The sequence below is a fragment of the Triticum aestivum genome, chromosome 1D, assembly GCF_018294505.1.
Source record: "Triticum aestivum cultivar Chinese Spring chromosome 1D, IWGSC CS RefSeq v2.1, whole genome shotgun sequence".
Taxonomy (NCBI): Eukaryota; Viridiplantae; Streptophyta; class Magnoliopsida; order Poales; family Poaceae; genus Triticum; species Triticum aestivum.
The window spans coordinates 19,347,034-19,360,286 of NC_057796.1; the positions used below are offsets into that span (position 1 = coordinate 19,347,034).

Below are 13,253 nucleotides of genomic sequence, written 5' to 3' on the forward strand. Positions count from 1 at the left end.
AACATTAAGCTGCGACCCTACGGGTTCGGGAATTATGTAGTCATGACCGAGACACCTCTCCAGTCAATATCCAATAGCGGGACTTGGATGCCCATATTGATTCCTACATATTCCACGAAGATCTTTTATCGTTTGAACCTTTATGACAACATACGTAATTCCCTTTGTCTGTCGGTATGTTACTTGCCAGAGATTCGACCGTCGGTATCTCTATACCTAGTTCAATCTCGTTACCGGCAATGTCTTTACTCGTTCTGTAATACATCTTCTTGCAAAAAACTCCTTAGTCACTTTCCTTGCAAGCTACTTGTGATGTGTATTACCGAGAGGGCCCAGATATACCTCTCCGATACACAGAGTGACAAATCCCAATCTCGATTCACACCAACTCAACAGACACCTTCGGAGATACCTGTAGAGCATCTTTATGATCACTCAGTTACGTTGTGACGTTTGATAGCACACAAGTTATTCCTCCGGTATCCGGGAGTTGCATGATCTCATGGTCGAAGGAACATATATTTGACATTAAGAAAGCAGTAGCAATAAACTGAACAATCATATGATATGCTAACGGTTGGGTCTTGTCCATCACATCATTCTCCTAATGATGTGATCCCGTTTATCAAATGACAACTCATGTCTATGGTTAGGAAACCTTAACCATCTTTGATCAACGAGCTAGTCTACTAGAGGCTCACTAGGAAAACGGTATTTGTTTATGTATCCGCACATGTATTTAAGTTTCGGGTCAATGCAATTCTAGCAAGAATAATAAACCTTTATCATGATTAAGGAAATATAATAATAACCATTTTATTATTGCTTCTAGGGCATATTTCCATCACAATATAGCGATAAAAATTTATATTATAATTGAAAAATATATTCTCTAGTCAATATTAGATCAGATTTTGATTAGGCTAATATGTGGATAGATATGCGCTTTTTATCTGAATAGTATGTACTATTCACTAGGTAGGACACTATTCACAATAGTGTTTACTATTTAATACACTATTTGGAATAGTATTCACTATTCATCGGTATATTTAATTCAATATGATTATTTGCACATTCTAACTTGACTATTTCTTTGACGCAGGATCTATTATGGCTCGCGAGGCAAATAATTCGAGCGATAGTGTGCGCAGTGGTGTAAAATACTACTCAGTACTCACCATATTTTTTCATTATGTTGTATCAAATGTAGCTAGTTACGTTCACTTAGCAGTTTTAATTGCAAATTTACGCGTAAATTCTTATCGTCTTCCCAGGCAGTTTCACCTGCAAGGAACACTTCTCTACGGCCACAAGGTTCTCATTCAAACGCCACTCTTGGCTACACAGATAACTACACACGTAGAAGTTTCTCCTGTAGGATCCCTAGCATAAGAACTCGTCCCATAAATTCATAAATAAAAATACCAAGTGAAACCAAGAAACTACATCATTTCCACAACATAATTTACATATGGCTTTCCTTTCGGGAGGCCCCAAAGGGATTACACAAGCTAAAGAAAATTACCTTCTAACTACCTTCTTGAGCCTACAATGCTCTAGATATTGTGGCTCTTATTGAAGGACGAGGAACTACTACTATTACTGAGCAACGAGCTTGCTAGCTGGGTCGCAGCTCTCTGTTCTATCGATGGCTGGTTCTTCTCCGTCTGGTGTCTATCTTTGCAGCAAATGCCTCCTTTTATAGGTGAGAGAGCAGCTCTCTAGATGGCTTCTGGGAGAATGTACCTCTTTATTTTATATGTGGTAGGGTGCATGCGTGTCCTTCTAGGGTGTGGATAAGAGCGAGAGATAGTGCCCTGACAAGCTTCAATCTTTAGGAATCTTTCAAGTCATTGCTTTTTTCACGTGGGCATTGTCTCTCGGTGAATAATTGGCTGGCCTCTACGTATCAGTCTTCGCTCTTCAGCCATGCAAGTCTTCATGCGATTAGCCTTATGATAGATTGCTTCTTCTGGCTTCAAGAGTGCTTGTGCTGGTGCACACGTACATACATGCCAAAGCTTCATTACTATTTACCAGTACTATATATCATTATTATCATTTTTTATTTTTATTTTTTACAGGGGTCATCCCTGCCCATATAGTTGATAATACATTATCAATATTGGAGGTGGTTATATTTAGGTAATATTCCATTTAATGATATTATAAATTCTATCAACATTCGGGTCGGGTATAGGTCCTCCAAGCCCGAATATTGATAGAATTTACAATATCATTAAATGGAATATTACTGGTGAATAGTAATGAAGTTTCGGCATGTATGTACGTGTGCACCAGTTCAAGCACTCTTGAAGCCAGAAGTAGCAATCTATCAGAAGGCTAATCACATGAAGACTTGCATGGCTGAAGAGCGAAGACTAATACGCCGAGGCCAGCCAATTATTCACCGAGAGACAATGCCCATGTGAAAAAAGCAATGACTTGAAAGATTCCTGAAGATTGGAGCTTCTCGGGGCACTATCTCTTGCTCTTATCCACACCCAAGAAGGACAAGCATGCACCCTACCACATATAAAATAAATAGGTACATTCTCCCGGAAGCCATCTAGAGAGCTTCTCTCTCGCCTATAAAAAGAGGCGTTTGCTGGAAAGAGAGACACCAGACGGAGAAGAACCAGCCACTGATAGAGCAGAGAGCTGCGACCCAGCTAGCAAGCTCGTTGCTCAGTAGTAGTAGTAGTAGTAGTAGTAGTAGTAGTAGTAGTAGTAGTAGTAGTTCCTCATCCTACAGTAAGAGCCACAATATCCAGAGCATTGAAGGCTCAAGAAGTTAGTTAGAAGGTAATTTTCTTTAGCTTGTGTAATCCCTTCGAGGCCTCGCGAAAGGGACAGCCATATGTAAATTATGTTGTGGAAATGATGTAGTTTCTTGGTTTCACTTGGTATTTTTATTTATGAATTTATGGGACGAGTTCTTATGCTAGGAATCCTACAGGAGAAACCTCTACGTGTGTAGTTCTCTGTGTAGTCCAGAGTGGTATTGGAATGAGAACCTTGTGGCCGTAGAGAAGTGTTCCCTTCGAGTGGAACTGCCTGGGAAGACGACAGGAATTTACCCATAAATTTGAAACTAAAACTACTAAGTGAACGTAACTAGCTACATCTGATACAATATAATGAAAAATATGGTGAGTACTGAGTAGGATTTTACACCACTACGTACAGCGTTGGGCGGATTGTTGGCCTCGCCAGCCATAATAGATACTGCATCAAAGAAATAGTCAAGTTAGAACGTGCAAATAATCGTATTGAATTAGATATTGCGGTGAATAGTGAATACTATTCCAAATAGTGTATTGAATAGTAAACACTATTGTGAATAGTGTCCTACCTAGTGAATAGTACATACTATTCAGATAAAAAGCGCATATCTATCCACATATTAACCTAATCAAAATATGATATAATATTGATTAGAGAATATTTTTTAATTATAATATAATTTTTATCGCCATATTGTTGGTATATATATAGCGATCTTGCCTGCCCACATCTTTTTGATATTTTCAGATCAATACTTAATAGTATTCCGACTTATTTTGATTCAATTAATATTCGGGTTAAGTATAGGTCCTCCTGTGTCCGAGTAATTGATAGCAATATCAACCCAAATTTAGTAATATTTTTTGTTGTTTTTATGGGGTTTATTAAGGTGGCTACCATGTCCTGCGATATCAATGAGATCATCATATGAGAGATTGTAATCAAACTTCGTATCATGTTCTTTCTTTATTTCTTCAAATAAAATTTATTCATTTCCATTCTTATTTCTTTTAAGATTTCTTCCTTCAATCCCTTCTTCATTATCATTGATAATTCTTAAAAAACATCCATCCATACATTGATCTATATATTTCGCTGTCCAAAGGGTCAATTTCCTTTAGAAGGCCTTATTTATATGTATAATATTTTAGGGAGTCTTCTTCCTTTATATTCTTTGATCCAGATGCTTCTCCCTTTGTATTTTTAATTGTTGATGGATTGGATGTAGTGTTATCTTTGCATCTTCGCCTCTTTAACTTCTGGGTTGTTATAATAATTCTCTCTTATCACCTTTCTTGCACAAAACAATTCTTCATTTATATTATCATATTTTTTAAATGTTAAAATTCCGCTCTTCATTTCAAATCTATCTTTTCTATTATAATATCTTCCCATGCCATGTATATTCCTGGATTACTTCCATCAAACAAAATATATAATGATTCTTATTTTTGTACTTATTTTTTTATTTTGGTAAATTTCTATTCATCGTATTAAAATATTCTGGGAAGCTATCGAGAATTGATAGAATATATCTTTTTTCTTCTCTCTTAAAGGTGTGTTGAAACCAGAAATTATCTATTATGCACCATTGAATTTCATCAACGAGGATATGGCTCTTCGGTTTTAAACTGAATGTTTTGTGTGGCAATATTTTCAGCTTGTTATCTTCTCCTAAAATGAAGTATTCATTCCCAGTGGAGAGTAATCCTCTCTTCATTTCTAAAAAAATTCATGAGTGGGTCATTATGTCAGTTAAACCTAAATGATGCTTCTCGTTCATCAGTTTGACCTGACATATTTGGGTTGATGAAATTCGAACTGATATATTTAGGTTGATGAAACTACATATTTTCCCATTTATCAGTTTTACAAGAATGAAGAGAGGGTTACTCTCCACCGGGAATGAATGCTTCATTTTTGGACAAGATGACAAGCTGAAAATATTTCACATAATACATTCAATTTTAAATCAAGGAGCCATATCCTCGTTGATGAAATTCAGTGGTCCATATTAGATAATTTTGGTATCTATATACCGTTTAGAGAGAACAAAAATGATATATGTTATCAATTCTCAATAGCCTCGCAGAATATTTTAATATGATGAACAGAAACTCACCAAAATCAGCAAAAATTTAAGTACAAAAAGAAAAATCATTATATATTTTGCTTGATGGAAGTAAACCAGGAATATACATGACATGGGAAGATATTATGTTAGAAAGGATAGATGTGAAACGAAGAGGACAAGATTTAACATTTTAAAAATATTATAATTTAAATGACGCATTGTTGTGGGAAAGAAAGGTGATAAGCGAGAATTATTATAGCGATCCAAAGGCTAAAGAATATATTTAGAAGCGAAGAGGCAAAGATAAAAATGCATCCAATCCATCAACACTTAAAACTACAAAGGGAGAAGCGTCGGGATCAAAGAATATAAAGGAAGAATACTCCCCAAAATATTATACATACAAAGAATGCCTTCTAAAGGAAATATACCCTTTGGACAGCGAATATGTAGATCAATAAATTGATTTTTTTTTTTAATTATGAAAGACAATGAGAAGGAATTGAAGGAAGAAATTTTAAATGAAGTATGAACGGAAATGAATAGAAAACATGAAGAAATAAATAAAGAATGTGATCTGAAGTTGGTCATGATCATATGGATATCACAGGACATGGGTAGTCACCTCAATAATGCCCACACAAAACCAATTAAAAATATTACCGAATTTGAGTTGATATTCCTATAAATTGTTAGACGTGGAGGACCTATACCCGATCCAAATATCGATAGAATCTAAATAAATAAGAAATCGAGTATTGATATGAGAATATAAAATATATGGGCAGGGAAGACCCAAAAAATATATGAAAAGACACATCATCACCAGGCATGCATCCAAATGCATCTTTGCATGCGTACAGGCAACCATTCGCATACTGGAAGACACGCAAGAAGGCTGCAATATTCCTGAAAATAATCTCCAAGACACAATCATGACGCGCAGCTAAATCTCAAAAGGAAGATAGGGCTACCCTCATTTGCTGCCAAGACACAAAGGCTGCACCAAAATTATGGCCTCGGAAAAAGGGCTACAAATGGCTGCAAAGCCTATAAAGCCTAAAAGACCTATAGACTAGGTGCATGATGGCCAAGAAGAAAGAAGAGGGAAATTATGCAGGTGAATTCTCCCAGAAGCTATCCCAAGGGCTGCTCTCGTGTGTATAAAAGGAGGCACTTGCTCCAAAGTGAGGCACCAGATGTAGAAGAATAGCCAAAGATAGAGCAAAGAGTTGTGACTCAGCTAGCAAGCTCGTTTCTCTGTTCCCGAACGGGAAAACAGTATGTAAGGCTGCTGCCAGTGCATCGGTGCTTAGATGAGGTGCTAAGCACATTAAATAGCTTAGCAACTATACTCCCCAATGCATAGGTGCTTAGCTTATAGTAGCTAAGCTTGCTGCATTTAATGATTTTGCAACTAAAGCTTTTCATGTATTGGTGGGCTTCCTTTCTTTAAATGTTTTGTCTAGTTCACGCGCTTAACATTGTTTCTTCCTGGGGTCACCACATCCATCTCTCTCGTCTTAAATAACTTGCCACGTCAGATTTTTTGCCTACGTGGAAGGCTTAGCACCTGTACAAGGTGAAGCATTGGGAGGGGCCTAAGCTATATTGTGGACAGGATCGATCCATGCGGTAGCCTATTAGTACCTTTTTGGGAAAGGACCTTATAATGTATCTAAATCGATCAAATGAACCTGCCCGAACTTAGTTCGTGTCTCCCCCTTTTCCATCTTTTGTACTACTGCTCCAGCCAAATCTGCAGGCTTGTTCCTGGATTAGATATATATGAATTCCTCTCTTGTTTTGAAGTGATGCATTGGTGTATGTGAGAGTAATACCTGCAGATTACGAATTGGACAATGCCAAGCTTCTGTTTAGAATAGTGTAGAACAAAGTTTTCTTCTTAATTATGTAATCTTCAAGGTACATATACAAATGTTGAGCCCCTGTGTCTATGGGAGAGAAATGTACAGAAACAATCGGTTCTTTAGAATCGTTGGGCAACAACAAATGTTATCATGGTGTTATTTGCACTTCTTACAAGTTTTGTTGTTTAACAGAAGTTAAAAAAAAGATTTAACAGAAGTTTGGATGATGTACTTAGCATCTGTTCATCAATCGCCTGAAATCTGGAGCATTTTAAACATAAATTTCACAAATCAATTGTATTGAGAATGCAGATTTTTTTTCCTGGATCTATGATGTACTTGGCAACTTAATTCTTAGTAACTCAGAAAAGAAAAATTCAGAGAAGGGCAACAAAAACTATAGCAGGCTGATTAGCTAAATTCAGTGAATTGAACAGCAGCAGCAGAACGAATGACGCAAAACATGACCGTACTCACCGCCGCATGCACAGCGCCCATTCGAATGCACCGCGTAATGGATGCTCAGCCACCGCACGCTCGACGTGGCCTTGGTGGCAGCGGAGGGCGCGCAGGCGCTTCAACTAGATCGAAGGAGTCCGTCGCCGTGGAGCTGCGGAGACTGGCTGGAGTGGTGAGACGGTCTCCGGGTGGATGTGGTGGGTTGGTTGCTTTGGTTTGGTCCAGCCGTAATAAAGGGTTACGTGAAGAAGTGGTAGAGACTGTAGTGGGCGGCGGATGATTGATGATGAACTGCAGCAAAGCAGTGAGCTTTATGCCCCATCAGGATATGTGTACAAGTGGAAGAGACTGTACTAGATGGTGAATGATTGACGATGAACTGTAGGAAATTGAACTAGTGGACCTGCCTTTATTTGTGTACCCCGCTTTCATGGACAACTTTTATGCACGCGTGCTGCCTTTGTCTATAGAACCATCATGGAACCTATTCCTAGTTATATCCATTTTCACCTAGCTAAGCGACCGGTCTGAAAATTTCTGGCTCATGTTGGTTTAGCCAGCTGTTCAGTTAACCAGAGCATTTGCAAAGCAAATGGTGGTAACCAAAGTGACTCGTGAGCTTTCTTTAATTTTCCATAAAAGAGATTTCCACCGGATTTCATGAAGTAAATAGTTATTTTAAATAGGGTATTCCTTCGTCCTCTGCATCATTGTGATGCACACAACCACATCTATTAAAAAATCAAGTTTCTACAATCAATACAATCCAACAAGCCAAAGTGTAAAAAAAAAAAAGCTACAACGGGCGAAACTAGGAATATATATGCTTACACACATAGCCTATTAATGGCCGTTATCTAAACCGGTTCAATGTCTCACGTGCTGCCGTCACTCAACAGTTGCACCAAAATTTCATAAGATTCTACTCCCTTCGTCCCAAAATTCTTGTCTTATATTTGTCTAGATACGGATGTATCTATATATGTAAACGAATCTAAGACAAAAATTTTGGGACGGAGAGAGTACATGCTAAAGTAAGGACATACAGAATGATCATGTGCTCTCGAAGTAACCTCTATTTTTTATATCTTCACGCTGTTAAAAGCACAATCATTACGACAATGCCATAGCTCTTAAAGTAAAGCACATACAGGATTCACCCCATCCAACCAGTTTCCAAACAAATTGGCTATACTAATAGGCGGTGGTAGGTTGAACACTATGTATCATACGCCACAAGAGGGCGGCACACGCGCAGGAGATTAAAAAAGGTGGTGATTTATTTGTTCCTCATACAACAATGTTTAATACCTTGCCAAATGATCCTTCTGTAGGATTGCCCACCTATGCATAAATGACATGACAATCTTTATCTTGAGCGGCACTCTGGATTTCCAAATATGCTTCGGACAAAAAAAAACTGGTCCGATATTTATGAGGTCCGCATACAAAAATTTAACCGAGACAACCCCAGAAGAAGGTAAATCGCCATTGAAAAGAATGTGGTTTGTTAGTTAAGCTGATCGCCGTCGACATGCACACTAAGAGCAATTCCAATGGGCCGACTCATTTCGTCCGCCTGCATCCGTTTAGGTCGGCGCGGACAAAAGTGGCGGCCCAATGCGCCGACCCAAACCCAAATCACATTCACGTCGCGTCCGCGCTGACGCATTTGCGGTCCAAATTTGCGCCCCAAATGCGTTGGCGCGGACGCCGAACGGACGCTTCGCGCGCCTTCTCGCTGTCCGCCGCGTCCCCACATGGCGGCTGTCCAACTACCCGCTGCCCACGCGGTCAGCTTAATTTATGACCACGGGCCCACGCGTCGGCGACGGCGCTCGTCCTTTTTTAAACCGACCGTGCGGCGGGGCCGTCCTCATCCAAACTCGCCGTCCACATCTGGCAAGCTTTGCTCCCCCGTCGCGGGCAAACCCTAGCCACCACAACCACAGCGAGATGGGCCTCTTCTCCGGCGCCAGCAGTAGCAAGGCCAAGGGCGAGGCCCCCGCCACCCCTTTCCCTCAGAGTTCCTCCCGCCTCCGTCGGCGCCGACGCCTCGCCGGCAGAGGCAGCGCGTGAACGTGCCAGTGCACCAGGCGGAGTGGCACTGGCAGCACCGCCAGCCTCTGTCGTACCCCGACGTGACCCTGCCGCACGACTGGCATCTGGATCCAGATAGGATCCCAGTGCCGGCGGCGCCGCGGATGGCTAGGGCTCACGCGGAGGAGGTGCGGCACCGGCGGGCGCTGCTGACGCCGGAGCAGCGCCGCGAGGCCACCTACGCATCCGACTCGCCCAACTGGGCGAGGTGGTTCGCCTTCGAGCACGAGGAGGCGAGGCGACGGGGCGTGCGCGAGGTCGACCGAAGTTTGCCGCCGCCGCCGCTCGTCGTCCGCGAGGAGGACCAGGCGGCGGAGGATGCCTACCAGGCGGCCCTTGCGGCCGTCTACCGGGAGAGCGAGGAGGACGAGCGGCGCAGGGCGGAGGCGGCGGAGGAAGAGGAGGCTCGGTACGAGGCGACAATGGCGCAGGCACTTGCCCTCTCCGCGGCGGGCGACTGCGTGGTGCCGCTGGTGGCCCCGCCGTCCCCTCCCCGATGCCGCGTCAAGCCGCAGCCGCAGCCTGAGCCAGAGCCGCCCCCATCGAGCGCTACGTCTGGACGGGAGTAGTGCGCGAGTGGGTACGCGCGCCGCCGGTCTGGGTGGGAGCGATGCCATTATGCACCGACTGCATATGTTGGTGATTATTTTTTTGAATGGTTTTTCCTGCCTTTTTTATTTGTTCATTTTTGTGTTAAATACTTTCTACATTTTAGAGAAAAAAACTGGGATTTCAAAAATAATCATGAATTATAAAAAAATGTTCTTGATTTAAAAAATGATCTTAAATTTTCTAAAATGTTCATGAATTTAGGAATGTTCCAAAATGTTAAAATATTCATGATTTCATAAAACATTGTTCGATTTAAAAATATGTTCAGGGTTTTAATAAATGTTCATGAAATTTAAAAACATCCATGATTCTCGAAAATTGTTAACAGATTTTAAAACACTTGCATTTATAAAATCTTCCCGGATTAACAAAATGATTTTGCAATTCAAAAAATGTTCAGAGATATAGATGGAAAACGAATAGAAAAGAAGAAGTAAAAAGGTTAAAAATCAGAAGAAAACATGCATAAAACTGGAAACGAGAACGATGAAAAAAGAAAAGAAGTGATGGGAATAGACACAAAAATTGTTTACTGGGTGCATGTAGCGCTGCAGTTCATTCGGGGTACATGTTTGGTCGACCACATCTATCGACCTATTTGCAGAATAGAAATGTGTGCACGCACGCACGGTCTGACCAAATTTAGTGTTTTGCACCTTTTGGGAAAGTTAAGCAAGATTTGACACTGCATTGAAAAAAATTAGTGACCTGACCCTTTTCCTACCGCCAGGGTCAATGACAGTACGGTATAACTGCCTACCGTCGAGTCCCGTGGCGGTTGGGTTAGCGGCAGTCACCATCATCTGGTGGGTGGGGCTGTCGTGGAGTAACGTCCTACCGCCATACATGCGGGTAATAGGTATGTAAACCCTACCACCAAGTTGGCTAGCGGTAGGGAGGAACCCCACCCCCACCCCCACCCCCTAAAAAACACGAAACCCATAATGTATCTAGGGAGAAGAAAATTGTGCGGCATGCAGTGCAACCCTACCAGCAACTGTCCTGACAGTAGGCTATGCAACCCTACCACTAACAAGCCCGGCGGTAGGTGGGTATTAGTACTGTATCTGAAACTCAATATTTTTTTGCGGCAGGGTGTGAAAACCTCCCGCCAGTGACTACGGCGGCAGTGTCCTGTTCCATTCCAATTGTGATTTTATTTATGCAAAACTTGATCATTTCAATTCAAAATTTTCATCACACGGTAATATAGTTTGCAAAATAAAATATTAGGATCTCACATATCATAATATACATCACACATCGATATAAAGGATAGTTCAACATATCAAACATAGCAAATATACTATATCAAAGCTCCCTAGGAATGGAGGCCTCTCATTCAATTGAGGTCACCAATTTGGAATTAGGTCATCGATTTTGACCTGGTCAACAATCTCTCACTTAATTCTTTTAATTCACTGTGCTATCTAATTTTAGAGCTCGCTCGTTGCATTGAGAAATTCAATTGGGTTTGGTTCATGATTTTGACTGGGTCAACAATTTTTTAAATCATTTGGAAGCAGCTGGCCTTATAAAAACATATCAACCCCACGCACCCTCTCATCACCCAGAAAAAAGAAGGCCACCACCGCAAAAAATTCCCCCCCATAAGTATGAGTTGATTAGTAGACAACACGAAGTCACACCGGGAAAGGTCTACCAAAACACCATGTTGTATGAATATAAAAAGGAAAACACACTCCATTATCTTCCACACTGACCAAAACAAATACTCACTTCATTCTAAAATATAAGGTGTTTATTTAAAAGTCAAATTTTCTTTAACTTTGACCAAGTTGGGAGCCAAAAATATCGACATCCATAATATTAGATAAATAAAATATGGAAATTCATTTCTTGATGAATCTATAAAGAAAATTTGATATTATCGATATTGATATACGTCTACACAAATGTGGTCAAACTTAAAGAGGTTTGACTTTTCAAAAAACAATAATACACCTTATATTTTGAAATAGATGGAGTAAATAAATTATAAAATCCAATAACATCAATGGCACAGGAAAGCGCACCCATCCCTTCTAGTAGGTTTACACGTCCAACGTAGCAAATAGTTTAGCCAAACGATGATAGCAAGTAGTTCGACATAGCCAACAAGTTCTCGTTCACAGCTCAACACAAAGCAAATAGTTCTATCACTTGGTCTTTCTCCTCCTCTTGGTGATGCGCTCCTCATTCCTATTCGAGCGAGTCTCTTGTGTTGTTGTTGTTGTTGTTGTGCGACGAGAAGTATGCTCCCTCGGAAACGGGAGTGGACTATTCCACTGCTTCTTTGGCTATTTCCCCCTTTTGTCATGGGTCGGCTGAATGAGTGGAGGTCCGTCATCCTCATCGTACTCCTCCTCGCCACCCCCTTCCTCTTCTCCCCTGGCTTCTCCCTCGGCTTGGTCCTCATCTTTCTCATCCTCCTCAACAATGAGAGACGACGAGGCGGCATGCCTAGAGGAACCTCTGCTGGCATGGTTCGATGAAGCGACAGTACGTGTCGACGGTCCAGGAACATGCACATCAGCCGAGCTAACATACCCAAGCATGTTCACTAGCTTGTGACAACGGTTGATGAACTTCTGCAATAACAAAAACAAAAACATGATATGGATCAAGTTTATGGTTATGGATCTATTAGTGACAAATATTATAATAGATTATGATTATGCCTAGTAGGCTCAAATTAAGTGACAAAAACATGACATGGACCAATGTTGTGGTTACTCGAACATATGGCTAGGAGTCTCAAACTTACCTTTGTCACTTTCCTTAGCTTGCTGTCATATTCCGCGGTCCCAGTGCAAAAATGCTTCAGTTCAGCCCGGAGCCTGCAAATGTCCCCATCATGAATAAGCTAGTGACAATGACTACAGTAGATTCCTCTCAAAATGTCGTCTCGAAACAATTGAACACAACTCAAACTATGTTCATTAGAGGTGCATACTCCCTAAATTCACCTTCGGTTTGGCATTATGGCTTCATCCTGGGGTCATCCGCATGTACTGATGCGATATCCGCTGCCGTCCACTATGGCCTCAGACGCACACGGTACTTTACCCATCATCATATCAACTTAGATGTTGATCGTACGCCCCCCAGTCAACCATTGCCCTCTCTCCGTCTTTGCGATACCTCCATTCGTCCCACGCTTTCGCGTACTCCGTGTGCTCTTTTCCCATGTCCGATATCGCCTGACAATTATTCCTACTCTTCCTGCAAGGCATAAGAAACAATAAAACATAAAAAATAATAAAAACAACAAACAATACGAAAACATGATACTAAAGATTAATGCCCTCACCAGTGAAGTTCGAAACCACCAGTGTCCGTTTCCG

At 41.1% G+C, this 13,253-nt stretch overlaps 1 long non-coding RNA gene across 2 annotated transcripts; it reads right to left on the reverse strand.

The window, feature by feature from the left end:
- Positions 1–1,434: 1,434 nt before the first annotated feature.
- Positions 1,435–7,508, reverse strand: LOC123179998 (uncharacterized). Of its 2 annotated transcripts, none has more exons than XR_006490639.1 (2): positions 7,213–7,508; positions 1,435–3,231 (listed from the first exon to the last, which is right to left on the reverse strand). It is a non-coding gene; the product is annotated as an uncharacterized lncRNA (long non-coding RNA). The 2 variants fall into 2 exon arrangements; XR_006490640.1 differs by having other exon boundaries at positions 1,435–6,705.
- Positions 7,509–13,253: the final 5,745 nt, after the last annotated feature.